The sequence below is a fragment of the Lygodium microphyllum genome, chromosome 1 (genome assembly GCF_053477565.2).
Source record: "Lygodium microphyllum isolate KBCC chromosome 1, Lygodium_microphyllum_v1.1.10, whole genome shotgun sequence".
NCBI lineage: Eukaryota > Viridiplantae > Streptophyta > Polypodiopsida > Schizaeales > Lygodiaceae > Lygodium > Lygodium microphyllum.
This window is the reverse complement of record NC_141135.1, coordinates 200,098,910-200,115,573: the sequence shown is the minus strand read 5'-3', so window position 1 is coordinate 200,115,573 and position 16,664 is coordinate 200,098,910. Positions and strand designations below refer to the sequence as shown.

Sequence of the window (16,664 nt, the reverse complement as noted above, 5' to 3'; positions counted from 1 at the left end):
AAGTAAAGTAACCTAGATGTAACCATGGTTAAGTCATTGTGACCCAAACCTTATTCAGCTAAGGTAACCAGGTACATGAGCTTGAATCTCAACACTCCTCCTCAAGCTCAAGTGTGGTACTTCACTCCAAGTAGCTCTCTGAAATGCACAAACTTATCTTTATCCAATGACTTGGTAAAGATATATGCAACTTGGTCTTCTATCCTCACATGGACCAAATTAATGTCACCTATAAATCACTTTTTCTATGATAAAGTGATAATGTACCTCAATGTGCTTAGTCCTAGCATGATAGACAAGATTACTGGCTAGGAGCACACTACTCATGTTGTCACAATGAAGTGTGATAGGCTTGACTTCCTGGATGCTCAAATCATCAAGAAGCTTCATGAGACATGCTACCTCACATGCAACAAGTGTAGCACCTCTATACTCTGCCATAGTACTAGAGAGTGCAATTGTACCTTGCTTCTTATTTCTCCAGCTAACCATACTACTACCAAGGGAAAATGCATACCCACTAGTAGATCTCCTATCATAGGCACTTCTTGCCTAGTCATCATATGTACATATTGTAAGCTCCAAAGGCTTACCATGCTCATAGAATAGACCATAATTTGATGTAGCCTTCACATATCTCAAGATCCTCCTCATTGCATCCAAGTGAGGCTTCCTAGGCTTCTACATGAATTGGCTAATCAGTCCAACTAAATAGCTAAGGTCCAGTCTAGTAATGGTAAGGTAAATCAGGCTACCCACTATCTATCTATACATAGTGACATTCTCAATCTCATGCCCAAAATCTACAAATAGCTTAACATTTTTCTCCAATGGAGTGCTCAAAGTCTTGCAATAAAACATACCATACTTGGTTAACATGTCTTGTGCATATTGCTTTTGCAACAACCAAGTACCATGAGGAGTAGAAATAACCTCAATCCCAATGAAATACTTCAGTTCACCCAAATCTTTGACCTGAAATTCAGCATGTAACATTTCCTTGATCTCTCCAATTCCCATGACATCATCACCTATAACGATCAAATCATCGACATAAATGACTAATATAATATAATCAACCCTTGTCTTCTTTGTGAATAGGCTATGATCAGCCTTGCTCATAGTGAAACCAAGCTTCTTGTAAGCATGCACTTATCTTAGCATTCCAAGCTCTAGGTGCTTGCTTCAACCCATACAATGCTTTCTTTAATCTACACACACATAAGGAAAATCAGGATGTTGTACATAGCCCTTGGGCCAATCCATGTGTACTTCCTCAACCCAATCACCATTGAGGAAAGCATTCTTCACATCCATCTTATACATACTTGTAATAAAGCATAGATGCCTTGGTCTAGGGTAAGTACAAAAGGTGGACATGTAACATGTGAAGTATCTTTTTGCCATTTTCAAACATTACATGTTTGAGGTTTGAACCTCCCACCATCTAAGAGGGTGAATAATCTTGGCCACCATAGCTTGGGGTGCATACCATGCTGCAGCCATTCATCATTTGGTAATATCATTTCATGCCTAGCCACCATTGGTAATTCTTAGCCAACATTGGTAATATCATTTCATGCCTAGCCACCTTGGCTATGGTATCTTGCCATTTTATGTCTATTTCTTGTATTTTCAATTTAATAGTTTCCTGTGGGAATTAGCTTCTTTACATTGGTATCATGATCCAATCGAAAGGTCATTTTCATGGTGAATCTAGTTACAGTTTAGGCATATAGTAACGGGAGAACAAGAATTAGTCACCTGATTTAATTCGGTTAAAACCATGACTACTTAAGGTTTCTGCAGTAAAATATGACTAAACTTGATTGTCTTGAAGGATGTCTGAAGAAATAATGGTGGATTCATGGTCATTTTGGTGGTTCGTGGTCAATTTTGGGCCATTTTAAAGGATCATGGACTTAGATGAAGCCTAAACATGGTTTAGAGAGGTTAAAACATGGTTACTTTTTGGAACAAGCTTCTCTTTCCTCTTTCCAAGCTTCTTTGCTGAAACTTACCATGTAGATCTCTCCTCATTTCTCTCTGCCATGATCATTTCTCTTCAAGCCACCTACTGGAGATGATTTGTAATATTTCCACCGAGATATTAAGTCGACCTTAAACCTCGCGCAATAAGGCACCCCAAAGTAATCTCCCACGTCGTAAAAAGTTGGCAGTTAAGTCCTTACCCTGCACGCACGATAATAAACCCCATTCGCTTCCAATCATTATCCCCCCCCTTCCACGTCATTTTGTTAAGAAGTAGAAGCTTCTTGGAAGCTTCCTTAGAAGCTTCTAAGAACAAAGCTTCCATAAGCCTTGTGCACACGGCCTTTTCCCCGGTTTCTTAAAACCCACACCCTGTAAAGGGAATTTCTGTATGAGGGGGAAGTAGGCAGGTTTTTGAGGCTGAGTTGCCAAAGCTTGGAGGGAGTTCGGAGATCGCATAAGGCGAGGACAAATCGCCAAGTCCAAGTCCACTACATCAACGATGGCTCCAGAGCCAAAGATGCAAGGCGCACACGTGGGATCCTCGAACCCAAGTTTACACGTGGACATCGCTGCGAGTCCTCATACCTAGGTTCTTAGAAGTTCAATTCCGCATTAAAGGAATGCATCAATGGGCACATTTAAATTTCATGAGGAAGTTATGAATACAAATTACTCATTCATCTTACAAGTTTTAGTTGCATGTTGCTCTTTTCTTGCATTTCCAAAGTGACAATCCCAATTGCATATTGCATAGGTTAAAAGGATGAAAATTTGTTTAAATGCATCATTGTATTCCTCGCATGAAAGAACAAGCGCATAATGCATCTACGCAATGATTTCCTAGATATGATTCATAAGAAATAATCGTTAACATCTGTTAGAATATTGTCCAAAGAATTGCATTGCATGAAAAGGAAACCATGAACTTACTTGTTGCATGCGAGGATGCTTGCATTTTTAAGTCGGGTTAAGTGTCACTGAAAGGATTAAGTCAATAATAGTCTTATGACATTCTTCATGCATGAACTTCTTTATCGAAGTTGTTTTGGAAAAATATGCATTTCATATTAAATCACGAATTCAATGCATCGAACAAAAGGGTTATAGATATAATTCTTGTTGAAACTCAACGTAGGTTTTTATATGAGTTAGCCGTAAATTGTCTATTATTATAGATTAGGCAAGGAAAAGAAATGGTAATTGCAAACCTTATAGTTGCATAGAAGTAAAAGTTTATGATTCACATACTTGCTTGGAATGTTGCATCTTGAATTTATTTATTTGCACCTCTTAGGAAAAGTATTTGCACCTCTTCTAAGCAAGGATCACTCTTGTCGCAAGACAATTAGATCATTTTAGGTAGATCACTTGTAAGGGAATAACCCTCAAGGGATTCGTAAAAGCATAACTAATTGGTATGACGAACACTTCAAAGTGCTAGGTAGGGTTTAGTACGTTCAAAATTCTGCCTAATATCGCACTTGGAATGCCAAATCAAGACTCCAAATTCCCAAGATCCTACCATGTTCACGGAATGTTAGGGTTAATTGGACCCCATACAACAACGATCTAGGGTTTCTACCCTAGGATAAATTGGCCCAATACTAGACTTCCAATTGAGTTTAGAAACCCTAGGGCCAAGCGTTGTGACCTAGTAAGGTTAGGGTTGGGTTGGGTCAAGAGGACTCCCAAACCCTACATCTTGACCAAACGTATTTCTTGACCAAGAAATGCCGTTTGATTGGAGAAATAATCCCATGAGTTAGGTGCGACACTTGTGCAACAAGTTGCAATGTTGCATGGCTTTGTGATAGATTTGCCACTCCTTGGAACAAGGTTGGCAGGTTCCAAGTACAAGCTCAAATTGCAAAAGGATGAGTAGTCATTCTGCTACTGAGTTGCCAAGTTAAGGTAACGAGCAATTGAAAAATCAAGTTAAGGCGACGGGGATTGCCCAGGATTTAATGTCTTATTTTAAGAAACCTAAGGTGTTTGTTAATTGGGTTAACAGGATATAAACCCTAACCCGAGGATAAAAGGGTAAACAAATAAACCCTTGGGGAACTTGCCAAGTCAAAATTGATCCCGGATCGAATGTTGGATGCATTCAGAGAGAAGGATTCACACCTTAGCAGTTGGCCAAACAAATGACCACTAGATTGATTGTGTTTGTACAGCTAGGAGCACTTTTTGTACTTCTTTGCTCAAGGAATCTAAGGCTGGAAAATAATTACTTGCTTCAGGTTGAAGGCAAGGAGGGAGAGGCAGCATCAGTTACCTCCGACTGTCTGCCTGAAGGGGGTTGTTAGCCGCGTCGGGAACGTGGACCGAACCCGCCACGAAAGGTCTCTTCGTTGGGTGCTACTTGGAGCAGGAGGACGCTTGGGTGCCAAGGGGGCTCTAGCCGTAAATCCCTTGCCTCCTCTACACAAGAGACTGACGTGACTCGGGATTGGATCTCGAGGCCCGCATACTAGTCTATGGGTGAAAACTTGGATTAGTAATCCCTGAGCATTGCTGGATTGCCTTCAAGCGGATTACGGATTGCCTTCGGGCCGATTATGAATTAGCCTACGGGCTGGATTATATGATGTATTCCAAAGACTGATAAATAAGATCAATTGTTGAAAAGCAACTTGTTGGACATTGTTTTTCTATGTCAGTGCTTAAGTTACGTGAAAGAACCGATGAATAATTGGCTAATTAAGGAAGCTATTTTTGCGTGTCAAACTAAATGTGATAGGTAGTTAGACAACTAAAGCAACCGTGAGGAAAGTGCGGTGGATGTGGCCATGGGTCCGTCCTATGGATGGGTGGTCCTGGTTGGCCGGGAACTTTTCTCGAAGGAAATTGACAGCAAGGAACATTGACCTAGAATCTAGGATACTAGAGTCCCAATTTATGCTGTTTTAGGGGAACGGAATGGGACTATGCCTTATGGGCAAAGAGGTCGAGCTTTGCATCCCTCTCGTTTCCCATTCTCCTTGAACCAAGTGCAGCATGAATCCGCTTCGACCCTGACGTTTTTGCGTAAAGCAGTTTGCCTGGGGTTCGACGCTAGATGCCATTCTAGGAATTTGACCACTAGGAAAACCCTGATTCAGGTCGGTCCTAAGTGGGAATGGCTGGAATGCTTCCGCTTCATGGCAGAATCGGGAGGGCCTAGATTGCAAACCCCATGACATTCTATGGGAGTACCGGGCGGCACTTTCTAGACTCTCTTCCTGATGGACTGCTAAGACGTGTCTTGCAAGTGAACAGGTGGACACGTTATAGTTGGTATCAGAGCAAACCAACGAAGGATATGCCTTTTACAAAGAAACTTAATGAGAAGAAGTAGAGCAAAAGTTGCTATTAAGAACATTTCCTTACTTATCGATGTTGTCTTGCAGAGTCATAAAGCATAGAACAGATTCTTGGTGTTCCAGGTTATGTTTATGACCACGATGCGTACCTCGGATTATCGAGGAGGATCGATATGATGAATATCCTAGACCGCATCTACAATCCTTTACCCCTGTACGTGGAACAAAGATGGATGGGTGATTCAGGAATCTATTACATAGCTGCCCACCTATTTGCGTACCTTCGAATCAACTTAAAGAGAATCAAGTGGTTGGAGGACCTGAAGATCGTGAAGCTGTTCATCTTTGTTGAGGCTCACGCAAACACAACCCTATAAGTCGGAGGTCAGAAGGTCAAGCAGAATACGTATGTGTACAAGGAAGTGATCCGAATAATCCCTACCGACAAAATCAAGGTGTTGGGATGTTACAAGAAGAACGGGTATCAAAGGAAAGGTTACCCTAATCTTCCAATGACCTATCGATTCCTGAAAATCCATGACCCCAATCCATACTATTACTCAATTCCCATAGCTCAATGTGACACAATCTTATTCTCCCTGAATTAATGTATCAGCTTGTTCCATTTTCCCGAGAATAATTGTACTCGAAAGGGCTATGCCCATATGAATGGAATAAACTCTTTTCTTTCCAATGATTGTCTTGACTATGAGTACTGATAAAGAAGTTAAGTGATTAGGTCACTTGGCTAAAAGCTGAATTGGGCATGAAATGTAATGAGAGAAACGCATAGCAAGTTTTAACGTAAAGAATTTTCATGCCCAAGCACAATCTCAAGTGTAGATTCCTAGTCCGACCCCTACCCCAAGTACGGCCGTGATTCAGGAGAAGAAGTTTCTTCTCAAGCAAATCAAGCCACCAGAATTTGATGGCAAGGGACGTCCAAACTAATGCCGAGATCTGGATCAAATCCATGGAGGATTACTTTGAAGCAGCAGGTACCGAACCCACTAACCAAGCAATGCTCGCCAAATTGAAGCTTACTGGCGAAGCAAGACTTTAGTGGAAGCAATTGTGCAGAGACCAAGGGAACTTGGAAGGGTCATTTACTTGGGAGAAGCTAAAAAGAGCTATGTGAGGAAGATATCTACCACCTGCCTACCACATGCAGAACATGAACGAATTCTATGAGCTGAAACAGCTTGGTTTATCTCTTGATGCATACTACTCAAAGTTCGTCTCTCTTTTGAAGTATGTGCCACAAATGGATATGACACAACAGGTGTCGAAGTTTTGTGCCGGATTAAACCCACCTATAAACACCTGCCTCGAATCAATGCGCCCGATAGATCTTCAGGATGCACTCATTCGAGCTGCACCCATAATACAGGAGGTGCAGACAAGGCCAAGAAGTAACAAGACTTGGTCTTATAAGGATCAGAATAAGGGAGTGTATAGGTCCCAGGTGAAGAGAGTTCAAGGTTAAAACCAGGGACAAAGGAAGAAAGCTAGGACCAACAATGTCAATAATTTTGTTCCTACCCAAGGTAATGGCCGCATTCTTCTGGAGCCCCAAGAGGAACACCAAGGAAAAGGGAATTATCTTGCAAGAAAATCTATCTTGTAACATCAACAAGCTTTTATTTCATTCTTTTGATCATCAAAACAAAGAAAACAACAATTCTTCATGCAGCATCATAGTAGATATCTCCCACGGATTTGATAGAATCAACCATATTCTCCAACATCTTCACAAAATCCATCAATAGAACAAGGAACACAAAGAAATACACCATCTTTGAATGGAAATCAATCACATATTATCCATCTTCAATGTCTTCATAGTTCTCTCTCTCAATCTCTTATATACAGTTACACTATTTTGATAGATTTGACTATCTCTAACTCTCTCTATCTCTCTCTCCATCAATAGTACATCATATCCTCACTACAATTCTCAATAATCACTCTCAATAATCCTTCTTAGGTTGTGGATACACCTTCCAAAAGGTATGTCTGTGTCGAAGAGGCACCAAAGACTTCATAGTGTCCTGTGAGATCTATCTTCTGTAACCTTTTGTAAATCTTCTGTAAATCTTCAGCAATTACTTCTTCACTTCAATTAGCTTGGATAGAGCTTCCATTCATCCTTTCCTAAGACAAAAACACTTCCCAAAATATCCACACATTCAACATAACACTCAACAGAAACAACAGAACAGAACCACAGAGCAACAGAAGTACAGAACAACAGAGCTACAGAAGCTTATAGAACTTCACAGAAGATCAACAGAACCCATAAAAGTCATAAAAACCAAAACAAAACCAATTTAATATTTCATAAACCTCTTCACACCACTTCAATCATCTCTCAAAACATTCCTTCAACCATCTCTACTACCAAAACAGAAACAAAACAGAAGAAAACAAAAGAAAATCAGACCTTACAGAACCAAACATCCTCATCAAAAACCATAAAAAACCCTTCAAACTTATCCAAACCTTTCCAAATACTTTAAAATAAACAACCATTTATCATCAAAAATAATAAAAATCAGCCCAAAAACCAACATATTTCACACTCAACATATCCCCACACTTAGAAAGGAAGCGTCCTCGCGACCTCAGGAAAAAATGAATAAAAGCTCTAATCCCTTTGCTAAAAAAAATCTTCAATCAGCACAATGTAGCAACTACAATCATGACCCCAACATCAGCTTCATAAAACCTATATAATATGTTTTAGCTTCCAAATCTTCAACTGCAACTTCATCCAGCTAATAAGCAACATCATCAATCTTCACAGCTCCATCTTCATCAGCTCCTCATCCACAGAGAAAAATAACAATACCCAATACAAAAAAAAAACCCCATGCACAAATATAATCTGAATGGCACATCTCCTCAAAAATATTGAAGAGAAAGAATAAATTTCCATTAAAAAGAAGAGAGTGGATACAATCCAGAAAACCCTCCTACTAAGTAGGATGAAGATATTTCTTCTTAAACTGCAAACTAATTTTAAGACGGTCCAAGGCTTTGTTTTCATCCATAAAGTACTGAGGTACATTTTGGAGGAATTGTAAGCAACACATCCTTTCCAATAAAATGATGAATCTGGTAGGGAAGGCCTGTGCAAAATAATATAAGAGATCCATATGAGAAACTGCTACATCCTCATTTGGATTAATCAGCATCTGGGGGATACCCTTGCGAGTATTCAAATGTAACTGATGATGCATGAACGCAAGATACCAGCAAAAATGAGCAGCAAGACGAACTATGGTATCTCCAAAAGTACCATGTACCCTAGCAAAGTGAAGGTAAGAATTGGAACATGCTGCAGAAGTATCCCAGGACCCTGGAATGAAAGGCCAATTAAACACTGGACCTGTCATTGAATCATGTAATGTCCATTGCCTTCTACGAAGGATGTCACCATCATACCCTAGGGTATCCAGCACTACTTGGGGAGGAAGGTTAAAGTAATCTGTTGGAGAGGGTAATGGAATGAAAGGAGAGCATTGTAATGGAGGATAGGACAGATCATAAAAAGAGGGCAATTGAAGGGATAAAGAAGGTGGAAAAGATGAAGAATACACCAAAAATGTGTGAAGGGATTGTCAAGATTGTGGGAGAGAAGGAAGGAGTCTCACTTGAAGCTTTCTTACTTGCACAATGGGGGAATACATACAAGGGTGGAGGCTGAAAACAGTTTTCCTCTTCTTAGTTGTGTAAGCCAAAAGAACTTAAGTACAAAGAAATAGAAGAACCCTATATATGGGTCTCAAACCAAACTCAACTAACTAAGGTGGCATACTAACTGAGCCACGAACTAGAGTAGATAAGGATAGCTATCATGTAGCTATTATTCATGGGCGGTGTACCAACCGCATCTGCAACTGACAAGTCGGTGACATAAATACACAACGGTCACCTTGGCATATCACGAGTGGAGCTCGATATCTCAACACTCCCCCTCGAGCTCAATCCCAATTCCTGCACACCAAGCAGGTCTCTGAAATTGCGCAGCTTCTCTGTGCCCAATGCCTTCGTGAATATGTCAGCTACCTGATCCTCTGTGCTGACATAAACTAGATCAATAGGACCTAGTAAAACCCTCTCTCACACATAGTGATAATGCACCTCAATGTGCTTTGTTCTAGCATGATAGACTGGGTTATTTGCCAAGTGTATACTACTCATGTTGTCACAATAAATGACAACTGGCCCATCTGTAGACTGATGCATATCATAAAGTAGCTTATGCAACCAAGCTACCTCACATGCAACCATTGCTGCACCCCTGTACTCAGCCTCTGTGCTCGACAAGGCAACTGTAGGTTGTTTCTTGCTGCTCCAAGTGATTGCAGCACTCCCAAAAGAGAACACATATCCACTGGTAGATCGTCTATCAGAAATACTACCAGCCCAATCAGCATCAGTGTATCCATGCAACTGTATCTGAACCCCAGTCTCATAAAATAGTCCATACTGCAATGTGGACTCCACATACCTGAGTATGCGTCTAGCCGCATCCAAATGTGGTTTCCTTGGAGCCTGCATAAACTGACTTACCAATCCAACAGCATAGCTCAAATCTGGCCTGGTAATAGTCATATAAATCAAACTTCCTACTATGCGTCTGTACATAGTAGGGTCTTCTAGAAGCTCACCTGCATCTGTGCTCAGCTTCACATTCTGCTCCAAAGGAACTGAAATAGGCTTACAGCCTGTCATCCCATATTTGGACATCATGTCCAATCCATACTGCCTCTGCAAGAGCTGTATCCCACTTGGTGATCTAATCACCTCAATGCCCAAGAAATAACGCAGCTCTCCCAAATCCTTCATCTCAAACTTCTGCTTCAATAGCATTTTCACATGAAGGATATCTTCATCACTGTCACCTGTCATAATCAAATCATCAACATAAATGACAAGTAGCATAATACCTTTCTCTGTTTTTCTCACATAAAGTGAGAAATCTGCCTTGGAAATCTGAAAGTCAATAGTGACAAGATACTGTCCTATCTTGTTAGACCATGCTCTAGGTGCTTGCTTCAAGCCATACAAGGCTTTCTTCAACCTGCAAACAAACTCAGGATGAACAGCATGCACATAACCTGGTGGCTGCTCCATATAGACCTCTTCTTGCAAATCACCATGCAAGAAGGCATTCTTTACATCCATCTGATGTAAAGACCATCCCTTTGATGCAGCCATAGCAATGACCACTCTTACGGTTGCCATCCTTGCAACCGGACTGAATGTTTCTTCATAGTCAATGCCATATGTTTGTGCATACCCCTTGACTACTAATCTTGCCTTGTATCTGTTCACAGAACCATCTGCATTGTGCTTCACCTTATAAACCCACTTACAACCAATTGCATTCTTACCTTTAGGCAAAGGTACAAATTCCCATGTAGCATTTGTTTCCAAGGCATCCATTTCTTCATCCATGGCTTTCTCCCATTTTTCTTTTCCCATGGCTTGCTCAAAAGAAGTGGGTTCTGGTTCCTGTATCACTTTGACCATATATGCATAGTGAATGGCTGTAAATCCATCATATTTCAGCCTATCCACAGGATATCTAGCTCTCATAGACCTGCGCAAAGTAGGTTCACTCCCAGGTGCTCTCAAAACATCCCTGGTCTTCCTTACTCCAGGTGTAACAATAGAAGGAATACCCAACTCATCATCAATGCTCTGTTCTGAGCCACTGGATTCACCATCCACATAAGAGTGACCTGCATTCACATCAAACATGGGTTGATCAACCTTCTCTTTTCCTTTTTGTGATACCTGCATACCACTATCTGCATTACTTTGAGAAGATTCTCCTGATCTCAATCTGCCTGTCCATGGCGAAGAATGTGAACCACTGCTAGAGGATGCTCTAGGTCCACTAATATTTTGTGACTACTGTTGTGAATTCTGTGCAACATTACCATTTTGTGCATCTACATCATCAATCACATTTACTGGTTTATACCAGCTACTCATCTCATCAAAAACAACATCTTTGCTCACTGTAAACTTACGAGTAGAAGGGTTATAGCATCTATACCCTTTTTGCTACAGAGAGTAACCAATAAAGATGCACTTCTCAGCTTTTGGATCCAACTTGGATCTCAACTCATCTGGCACATGTACATAGGCAATGCAATCAAAAATTTTCAAATGAGAAATATCTGGTTTCCTACCAGTATATCTCTCCTCTGGAGTCATTCCATGTATTGCTGTAGTGGGAGTCCTGTCCATTATGTAGACTCCTGTAGCAACTGCTTCAGCCCAATAAAAATCTGGCGAGTCTTTTTCATTGAGCATGGCACGAGATACCTCTCCAATATGCCTGTTTTTCCTTTCTGCAATTCCATTTTGTTGTGGGGTATGACTGCATGAATATTGCTGCTTTATGCCATGCTCCTGCAGGAACCTTGCAAACTCATTTGAGAGGTACTCTCCCCCTCCATCTGACCTTAGGCATTTTATCTACAGGCCTGTTTCTTTTTCAACCATAGCTTTAAGAGTTTTGAAATGCCCAAAAACTTCACTTTTCTTTTTCATAAAATACACCCAAACTTTTCTGCTATAGTCATCAATAAAAGTGACAAAATAATGACAGCCTCCAAGAGATGCAGCTTTAGTAGTCCACACATCAGAGTGGATTAATTCCAATGGCTTCTCACTCTCTTGAACATGTCTAGGAAATGGTTTCCTTGCCTGTTTTCCAAACTGACAGGCTTCACATACCTTATGCATTTCTGCAACCTTGAATTTGGGCAATCCTGCAACAATATTTTGGGCCTGCATTGATTTAAGTCACTGTACATTACCATGACCAATGCGTTTATGCCAGATATCAATATCTGCAACTACACCGGTCCCATGTGCAAACATTGCTGCACTCAATTCAGACATGTCTGCATCCAACGTAAACATTCTGCCCTTCTTCTTTCCTTTTGCTATCAAGCGACCTTTATTTTTCATATCCTCAACAAAGCATCCATGAGGATTAAATATGACCTGCAAGCCCTGCTCAACCATTTGACCAACAGAAACCAGATTCTTGGTGATATTCGGGACACGAAATACATCGGACAGGTATTTCTTTTTCCCATCCTGCATAGACAAAGGAATTTTTCCAATCTGCACAATAGGATGTGCAGTATCATCACCAGTCTCCACAAATCCTGGTTTTTCCATTTTTCTTGCATCCTCCATCCATTCTACATGACATGTCATGTGGTTTGATGCACCTGAGTCAACATACCATACATCATTGCTTTCTTCTGCACTTGTCACAGAATTGTTCATGTGCTGCACCATGAACAAATGCTCATTTCTGTCATCACCCTGTCTACTAGAAGATGCATAATTCCCTTGTTGCAGTTTTCCATTCATGATGTCATTCTGCTTTTTATACCAGTCTTTAGCCATATGACCCATTTTACCACAGTAGTAGCATTCAACATTATTGTTTGCATTTTGACCTCTTTGCCATCCACCACGACCTCTTTGGCTCCCCCTGCCTCTAGAGTTACCACGCCCTCCTCCATAGGACTGGTTTTCTTGAGTTTGCTGCATATTCTGATTTCTACCACGGCCTCCATATCGGCCTCCTCTACCTCTGCCTCTACCTCTTCCAGCATTTGAGTAGAAGACAGCTTCTTTTGAAGTTCCTCCTGAAGAAGATGCACCACCATTTCTTTGCTCCTCAGAAATTAGAAGAGCAATCAACTCCTCAAAATCAGGAAATCTTTCACGAACTGAAATGGATGTCCGAAACTGTGCATAATCCTTTCATAGACCATTCAAGGTCACAGAAACTAAATCATCATCTTCCACTGGCGATCCAATGGAAGCAAGTGCATCTGCAATCTTCTTCACCTTCATGTGGTAGTCATTGATGCTCATATTTTCTCTTTGCACATTATGCAACTCTTGCTTGAGCTGCATTTTCCTGGCTTGCGTATTTGTGCTATACATTTTTGACAAAGTATCCCATGCCTCCTTTGGCGTACTTGCATCCTGAATATGCACAATCATAGAGTCTGAAATACTGATAGACAGCCAATACATAACTTTCCTGGCTCTCTCATGCCATGCTTTGAATGCCTGCATTTGCTGTTGATTGGGAACATCAGGAAGAACTGGTTCTTCTTCATTTCCTGCAACAAATTCTCAATATCCTTTTCCCATAAGGAAGTTTGTCATTCTAAACTTCCATGCTTGGAAGTTGTTCTTGTCAAGCTTTTCAGTTACAATCTGTGAAAGAGAATCAGATGCCATTACAGAATACTGCAAAAAATTCTATCACTGCAAAAAACATAGCTTCACCCTCACAAGGGCAAATCTGCAAAACTGGCAAAAGTGGTATTTGACCACACAGTCACTTCCTAGTGACGATTTTGCATCAACACGCAACAGGGATGATTCTGTAACTCCCAATGTCTCTGCGCACAAGCATATGATGCAATTTCTACAGTAACTTTTCACCGACTTGTAGAACAGTGGCTGCACAACATAAAACTGGGCCTTTTCCTGAGTGCGTGCAGAAAACTTCTGCCTCCAAAACAGGCCCCGAAATGGCCTCAAATAAAAAAAACAAGGTCGCCAAGGGCCAAAGCCCTGTCCCGTAGCATATACTGCCCTCTTGCTTCACCGCGAAGGGCGTCTCAACCTGAGACAATGCACTCCTGCACTTTCCGGCTGTGCTACCTACAGAGATCTGCTCCCAACACAGAAAATGAAAGCAACACTGCTCCTCTTACCAGAACACCGCGAGCTTGGCTTGCTTTCTTGAGCTCCTTACCACGAACAAGGCTCTGATACCATGTCAAGATTGTGGGAGAGAAGGAAGGAGTCTCACTTGAAGCTTTCTTGCTTGCACAATGGGGGAATACACACAAGGGTGGAGGCTGAAAACAGTTTTCCTCTTCTTAGTTGTGTAAGCCAAAAGAACTCAAGTACAAAGAAATAGAAGAACCCCATATATGGGTCTCAAACCAAACTCAACTAACTAAGGTGGCATACTAACTGAGCCACGAACTAGAGTAGATAAGGATAACTATCATGTAGCTATTATTCATGGGTGGTGTACCAACCGCGTCTGCAACTGACAAGTCGGTGACATAAATACACAACGGTCACCCTGGCATATCACGAGTGGAGCTCGATATCTCAACAGGGATTCTGTTGGAAAAACTAAAGGAACAGGAGGAAAAGTAGGTGGAATGTCGGAAGGAGTAGGAGATACTGTAGGATCAATGAAAGGACATGTAGTGAACATTGGAATGTGAGGAAATCCTGAAGGGGTAAATGATAAGAGAGGAATATTATCAGGACTAGATGAAAGAAGAGAAAGATATCATGGGAAACGATAAGACATTAGGGAATATGATAAAAGATCAGCAGGATCTAAAGGATAAATAGAACATCGGAAATTTAAATCCTGAAAGAAAGACTTAGTAAATAATGGGTTATCAGCAATGAAGCTCAACAACTGAGATTGAAGAGGTTGAATATCTGATTTATGAAAGACACTTCTGAGGCGGCGAGGTTCCAAAGCAACATCCTCCAAAGGTGGATGCCAAGCATATCCCTTGCACCAAGACGTCTGCTCATGATAAGTTCTTAAACTCTCTGCTAACAAAAGCTCAACTGAATGTACATACATCACTGCCTGTAAGATGACATCTCCCACATAAACATTTAAATCTTCCTCATCAGGGATCTGTAAATAGCCTATAAGATACATGAAAGAGAGTAACTGGACCTCATGGGAAATCAAATCATCCACAAATCTGCCAAAAACAACTTGTAAGAGATCTGCAGGCCAGAGATTGGACCATCCATCCTCTGGAGGCTCCAAATCCACATTGCTCAAAGAGATATATAAGGAAAACCTATGTTGATGATATTTCATCCAAAATGATGGAGGAGGTGACACCAATTCAGTATAATGGACAAAATCACTCTGCATACAATCCATCCGCTGCTGCTGAAGGCGATCAACCTTAGTTGAGAACCCATCACAGAGCTTAGCCTTATGTTGCAACTGATTAAGTTCCTCTTGGGATGACACCACAAAAGTTACAGGAGTAGGAGGGGAAATAGAAAGAACATCCACCTTCTGATTAAGTTCTTCAATGAGCTTTTGTTGGGACTCTACAATGTCCTGAGATTGCTGGAACTGACCCTCGCTGGTAGCAAGCTTAGTAGCCAAAGTGACCATCTCTGCGAGGGCAGAATTCTTCTCAAGCATCAAAGATGCATTCTCCTCCTCTAGTTTAACAACCTTAGCTTCTAGCTCCAAAATAGTGACCTTTTGTGAATCCATTAAGGCTATGGCAGTAGTCATCTGATTGTGGATATCACTGAGGGTAGCCCTTTCTGAAGACAGATCCTTCAGTGCCTTACTCAATTGACTAGCGAGGGAATCCACCTTGTCTTGCATGGAAGTGTAAACACTGGTGTACAGTGTCTGAAGACAGGAAGTAAGGGAAGTTTCCAGAGTAGACTGGACATTGGAAACCATCTGTGGAAGCATGGGTCCAGCTAATATGGTTTGTAATGATGAAGGGATTGGTGAATCTAATCTTCCTTCCTTTTGAGCAGCAAACAGATTGGTATAGGAAAGGAATGAAGGAATGGCACTGCCAGACACAGCAGGAATGGATGTTTGCACCAATGGATCTTGGATAGAAGGATTGGAAGGTCCCTTTGTGCGAAGGCGTTTCTTTCTAGAAAAAATAACATGCGACTCCTCATCTTCTGAATTAATCTGCATGGGCCTAGGAGAAGAAACTGATACTGTAGGCTGCACTAGTAAAGGAGCTAGATCTTGCACTGGAACACCACCAGGAGGAGGTGCAAAAGTAAGGATCTTCTGTAGGAAGGCATCATAAGAAATAGTACTATTTTGACCTTTCCTAACACGCTGGAAATGCTGATCCATCTTAGATAATAGGAAACTTGCCCAGTTGAATTTAGCTCCCTCCAGAAGCTTCACAGAAGCTGTGAATAATTCTTTTGACAGGTATTTGGATGCATTCTTCCCTGACATGAACCGGTCCTGTAGGAACTGGCATAACTGCTTCCAGATTGGAGAAGAAATGTGGGCAACAGACACCCCTGAGCTATTAATGAGCTGGTTAAGGAGCAAGGGAGTGGAAGTTTCCTTCTTCATCAGGGTAACTATCTCCTCAGCCGTCAGCTGGTTACCACTGGGCACAAAGGAAGCAGATAAGGGCAAGCATAGTGCTTCATTGATATTGGCTACTGTTAAACAGAATGTCCGGTTGTAAGCCAGGCCCGACTGGTTTTTGTAAGAAGCAATGAAAGAATAACACAGCT

General features: G+C 41.2%; 1 pseudogene; it reads right to left on the bottom strand.

Moving 5' to 3' along the window:
- Window positions 1–15,543, bottom strand: part of LOC148042153 (Golgi SNAP receptor complex member 1-2 pseudogene) — a 51,728-nt pseudogene extending 36,185 nt beyond the window's left edge.
- Between the last annotated feature and the right edge of the window lie 1,121 nt (window positions 15,544–16,664).